General features: G+C 36.4%; 1 pseudogene; it reads right to left on the reverse strand.

Moving 5' to 3' along the window:
- Positions 1–476: 476 nt before the first annotated feature.
- Positions 477–1,592, reverse strand: LOC129524543 (WD repeat domain phosphoinositide-interacting protein 3-like; annotated as a pseudogene).
- Positions 1,593–6,574: the final 4,982 nt, after the last annotated feature.

Consider the following 6,574-nt stretch of genomic DNA (forward strand, 5'->3'; position numbering starts at 1 on the left):
TGTTATAACAACTAATATTTACACATTTGTTCATTTCTCTACTGTAGACTCAATAAAATGACAGAATCTGTTGCCAAGAACAAATTTCAGTTTGTTCATCCTTGTCTCAACCTGGTCCCTTAGTCCATACGGAGGCCACCAAATCTTAAGCATAAAGGATGCAGTTGGAACAGCAAAAGTTAAACTTCACAGTTGAATTAAAGATAACAAGCCAACAATCAGGCACAAATTGTTCAAAGCCACTTGAATATTTACTTTGCCTTGATGATTTTCCTTTTAATACTGGAAATAAGAAACCTTCCTTAAGAAAGCAAACAGCCACATATAGCTTTAAGACCAAGGGTCACCCAGGGCAGTCTCTCCAACCTGTTCCCCACAAGGTCAACATTCCAGCCCCAGAGGAGTTTGAGGGGCATAGTCAGTGCTTAACAGGGACAATCAGGCATGGGGTGTTGACTGCACACACTTACAAAGAGTCACAGCTTGTCACTGGTCATTGCTAGAAACTGCACTTAGACATCTTGGATGCACCACCCTTGGGGTTGAATAGGAATCTGTAGTAGATGCCATCTGCACAAATCACAATGACAGCATTTGACTCTGTTCCAAAAGCACAAATGCATGGCAAACCTGAAGGAATCTGAGAGTTGGAAAAATTCCACTTGGAACTGAAGTATTTTGGAAGAAAACTGGCTCTAGTTTGAACACCGAACTTTTTGGATTTTCAGCAGCAAAAAAAAAAAAAAAAAAAAGTACTGTGCCATGGTCGTCAGATACTCAGATGAGGGAAGCTTCCTAATTGAAGTTGATGCAATAAATATTTGCCATTTTGTGATCTTTTTCATAGTTCCTGGATAAAAGGCCCTGATGTAGTAGCAAATATTCTTATAAGGGTCTGTTTTTTTGAGATGTGGTTGCAATTCTTGTTCCCTACTGGTGGTTGAGGGCCACCAGTTTAGGACGTCCTTGCGTGCAAGAAGGTCTACAGGTGGCTTCTTGGTGCTAGCAAGACCACAAGCTTCACATAACTCATGTGTGTGATGGGGGAGGTCAGGAGAGAGCTGTTACTATCTACTGGGACACAAGGCACAAAGGCCTTTAAGGTTAGAGCAGGTTTCCAAGACGTGTGACTGATGGGCACTGCATATCCTTGTAAATACCTTAATCAAGGAACCCAAAACGACCACAATTCTATCTTGTCACAATTTGACCGCCTTAACTTCTGTAGAAACTTTTACTTCAATAACAGTCCTTTTCTGGTCATCCCAGATTTTCAGCTTTTCCCCACCGGCCACTAAAGCAAGCTAAATAGCTACTGTGAAATAATATTTCAACATGGCCAACTCCTTCTTCTAGAAATTCTTGTTTTTCTCTTCTTTTTTTTTTTTTTTTTTTTTTAATGGATCGGCATTATAGATTCGGAATCCGGTTTCCATTCCATGCACACGCATCCGTGGTCCCTGTGGAAGCAGGGGTAGTGCCGTCAGTTGCAGTGGGGGTTACACAGTAAGAGGTTCATGGCACCGCACAGGCAGGTCGCCCGCTCCTAAGCGCCACGTGCTGCTAGGGGAGACCCGAAGGCCAGATCAGGCAGGGCTTTTCCAGGAAAGGAAGCGCTCGGAAGTGCGTGATCTCAATGGAGCCCGCGGAGCACCGAGCGCGCATCCACCTGGCACCCTACAGGCAGGCGCTAAGTGGTTTTTGTTACTATTGCTTTTGGATATGTTATATATGAGATAAGGAAACGTTATAGATATGCAAATTCTTTAGAAATTAAGATGACTTGATGCAAGGCAATTTTACTGGGATATTTTTTGGGGAGCATTGTGCCAGTCTGATCATAAAGCTCATTTGAAAGAACAATTGTTTTGAGGCTAATATAAGAAAATGTAAAAAGAAAAACACAGAGAAAATGTAAAAAAAAAAAAAAGATAAAGGAGTACTTGCCCTAAAAGGTAATAAACTGCTTTATACAAAGCACCAGTAATTGATATGATGTGATACTAGTGTAGGAAGAGACAGAATAATGAAACGAATAGAAAGTCAAGAAATAGAACTATGCATATATAAATAATTTGGTATATAATAAAGGTGACATGAGATCTGTAAGGAAAGATTGGATAACTAATAAATGCTAATAACAGGGCAACCAGCTAATCATTACACCAAAATAATTTCCAGATTATTGAAAGAGTTTAACATTTCTTTAAAAATCCACCAAAAAATGTTTTTGGAAAAAACATCCTAAGCAAATATCACTAAATTTCAGAAACAATAAACACATGTGATTGATATGGTTTGGCCCTGTCCCCACCCAAATCTCAATTTGAATTGTATCTCCCAGAATTCCCACATGTTGTGAGAGGTACCCAGAGTACCTCTGGGTACTCTGTAACTGAATCATGGGGGCTGGTCTTTGCCATGCTATTCTCACGATGGTGAATAAGTCTCACGAGATCTGATGGATTTATCAGGGGGTTCTGCTTTTGCTTCTTCCACATTTTTCTCTTGCTGCCACCATGTAAGAAGTGCCTTTCATCTCCCGCCATGATTCTGGGGCCTCCCCAGCCATACATAATTGTAAGTCCAATTAAACCTCGTTTTGTTCCCAGCTTTGGGTATGTCTTAACCAGCAGCACGAAAATGAACTAATACAGTGATAATTTTGACTGGAAATAAAGAACACACAGAAGCAAAATTTAATGAAGAAGAAAAGGAGAAATATCTCTTAAATAATGGTCATTATATATGTATATCCACCTATACATATGTATTTCCTGAAATCCAACAAGAAAAAGATGAAAAAATAGAGAATCGAGTATATCACGAAGAAGTTATATAAATGGCCAAAAAGGAGAAAATCTTTGCACACATGTGACAGAGATTTAATAGTCATAATGTACATAAACATTTCTTAAATTCACTACAAGAAAAGATGAAGAAGGAAGAAGGGATATGTCACAATGAAAATATATAGTCAAGAATCATATTAAAATTTTCAACTTCAGTAGTAGCCAAAGAATGCAAATGAACAAGTTTTCACCTACCAACCAAACCGACAAATATTTTAAGGTACAATAATAAATGTTTTCAAAAATACCATAAGTCACTCTGTTGCACTGCTGGTAAATTGCTACTGCGTTTCTGGAACGAGATTTGGAGTGTTCCTCAAAAGCTTTAAAAAGAGCAATGCTTTTTGAGATGACAATTTTCCATCTAGGAAGTTATCCAATGGAAGCAGCTATGAATGAATTTACAGATTTCTTTACATGAATGGACATCTCATTATAGTTTAGAAGACCAAAAAAAAATTGGACAGAATTTAAATGTGTAAATATTGAGTATTTATCAAGGAAATTATTTCATTCTTTAAAGCCAGACTACAAGGAATATTTTTGACAGAGGGGTACTCATGTATTAGTCTTATGTAATATCAGATTATAAAACAATATACTTATGATGATATTTTTATACACAATGTTTTTGGCACTAATAATCTATCTTCCTACTGAGAATGCTGTTCTGTTTTAAAGTCAAGGATGTGCAAGAGTGGAAAATAGTGGTGGGATTCCTCTCCGAAATGAAAGGTGAGTCTGTAAACATCCCTGATTCTAATAACTGTCTACAAAGGAGTTAGGGTATAAAGGTTAGGGAATGCATTTTCAATGCTATTTAAACACCTCAGAACCTTTATCATTTATCCTTTTCAAAACTTGCCTAGCTGTTTCCCCATTGAAATCAATCATTTAACAAATATTTATTCAGCACTTATTATGTGCCAGATACTATTTCAAGTGCTAAAGTCATTGTTCTCATGTAGCATATATTCAGATACCCCGTGATAGTTATAAAACAATTAAATATATAATGTGTCAGTGGTGATAAGCGCTGTGAAGAAAGACAGAGTGAAGAAATAGAGAAAACAGACTCTTTGACTTTCTGCTATTGGGAAAAAACCTAAAGGAAGTGAGGGAGTGGCTTATGCTGAGTTCAGGACAAAATGAGGAACATTGCAAGCAGAGATGACAGTAAGAGCAATGGCCCTGAGTCAGGAGTGTGCATGGTGGGGTGGGCACAGAAAGGAGATAAAAGAAGCTGGAATGGAGTGAGGTAAAGGACAAATGTAAGAGAGAAAATTTAAGAGGTAACTGGGGGGGTGCCAGATAACATAGTGAGATGCGGGTTATCAAGGAAATTCTTAAATTATGAAACTTTACATCCAAATTCTACAAGAAAGCAAGGAGCTGGACAGCCTCTCTACAGTTTTTCAACAATCTCAAGGGAGGTGTATCCCCAAGGGCAATGACAACTAACAAGTGAACGAAACAGGGAGAATTTCAAAGGTCTATTGACAGGTATGAAGGATACATGGAAACAAAGCTAAGAAGGTGGGGCTGAGATTTCCTGGAGACCCAAAATATGGCTCAGAAATAATTTGCATTATATCTATCTATCTATACATATGTATATATGTATATATATGTACATATATGTACATATATGTATATATGTATATATGTATATATGTATATATGTATATATATGTATATATGTATATATGTATATATGTATATATATGTATATATGTATATATGTATATATGTATATATATGTGTATATATGTGTATATATGTATATATGTGTATATATGTATATATGTGTGCATATATGTATATATATATGTGTGTGTGTATATATATACACATATATATATATAAGCATATTCCTAAAAATACTTTAGAAAATGCTAGTGGGTATCCTCATTGGGTAACCAAGCATGAAGAATGATTATATCTGCTTCACTTCTGCAATTAGTTTCCTTTCAAAAAACTGCATGTAGAGACTTGCAACTGTAGAGGAAATCAGTAATTTGAATTGTTCTGCTGGACTCAGAAATGATCCAGATTATTTGGCAATGTGATTTCTTCCAGTTTGCATCGCATTTGCATTTTAATACAGTGTCAATAGACATGACTATCTTCTTTGAACATTTTATTCCTTTCCTTTGCAAAGCAGTTATTCTGATCAGAGGATAAAATAACTTAAAATCAAGTCTCTGATGGAAATCAGACCAACTGATTGAAATAAATTTAAAAAGAAATCCTACTTCAAGATGTATGTGTAATAGAGTGAGATGATATATTCCTGCTGTTTCAGAAAAGATGAATTACTATAAATGCTGCCTAAACAAGAGGAGAAACTTCAAAATATTGGCATCTGAAAAACACAGCTTAACCAAGGAGGGAAAACTACATAGTATATAGATGTACTGCCTTTAAACTACAGATGTCTTAAGAGGATTGCATATTTGTTAATTTGTAAGACATTATTGTGTATGCATTCTGTGACAGACTGTGCTAGGCAATAGGATAATTTAGTCTAGTGGGGAAGTATGATAAATGAAATAACTATATTACAAATAGGCTGAAAGAAGTAAGCACACAGTGGTGGGGGGAAGTACTGTAGAAACAGAAAAGAATGGAAAACTTGGAAAGTCTTCTTGAAAGAGATGTTGCATGGGATAACTTGAAAATCAAAATGTGAAGAAGGATGGCACCATGGGAAGATTCTTGGAAAAGAATCAAGAGCTCCCATTTTCAATATGAACTCTGCTACTAACTAAACTGTAACTTGAAAGATAATGGGAAATGTATATGAGAGGATTAAACAGGAGGAATAGATAATATGAAAGAGAAGAATGCTCAACACAAGCTAGATAGAAAAGACTGAAAGTTCCTAGGAGCATGACTGTTGCCTTTTGACCAGCTATGCCTGGGGTGCCACATATCGTGGGTTTCTTGAACTTAAGAGAGGCAATGCTGGCGATTTTAATATCTTTCCTGCAAATCCTCCACTGTCTATGAACTTTTCCAGCTCCTCGCCAACAATTTTTGAAAGCAAAGCATCATCTAATCCATTGATTTCTCAATGAATGATTCCAGAATCTCCTGCAACAGTCACTCGGGGTTCTTATTCAAATGTAGAACCTCATTGTTGCCGAATCAGAATACCTGGGGCTTGAGTCTGTAGATCTTTATAGGAAAACACTGGATGATAGAAGATTCTTTTCTAGGTGATTGTTTTGTACCAACTCATTGAACTGACTTGTTTACCCCTTCCAGCATCCTTGCAATCCAGAGAAACCAGTAACCACACTTGCACTCCCAGACAAGAATACTATGGTTACTGAAACCCATGGCTCTCAATTCCCAATTGAGTGGGTTTTCCTATTTTTTTGGTGTAATCTCCCATCTCTGATCCCATCTCCGGTCCAAAAAATTTCAACAGAGAGAAATTTTATGTTGTTAAGAAGCAAAGTAGGAACTTAATTTGTGCATATTGTAATACTTTGATCTTATCTGTGAGCAAAAATATTCAGGAAAAATTCCTGAAAGAAAATAAAACCAAATATTAGCCATTTGTGTCTTCATGAGGTAAGATTATTGTTGATTTTATTCATCTTTCTCTTTTTCCACGGTTTGCATCCTCTAAAATAAGCATATATTTTATCATCAAAAATAACACAGTAACTTCATTTAACATGGGATAAAATTAAAATGGAAATACCTAAAGC

The sequence above is a fragment of the Gorilla gorilla genome, chromosome 13 (genome assembly GCF_029281585.2).
Source record: "Gorilla gorilla gorilla isolate KB3781 chromosome 13, NHGRI_mGorGor1-v2.1_pri, whole genome shotgun sequence".
NCBI classification, from domain to species: domain Eukaryota; kingdom Metazoa; phylum Chordata; class Mammalia; order Primates; family Hominidae; genus Gorilla; species Gorilla gorilla.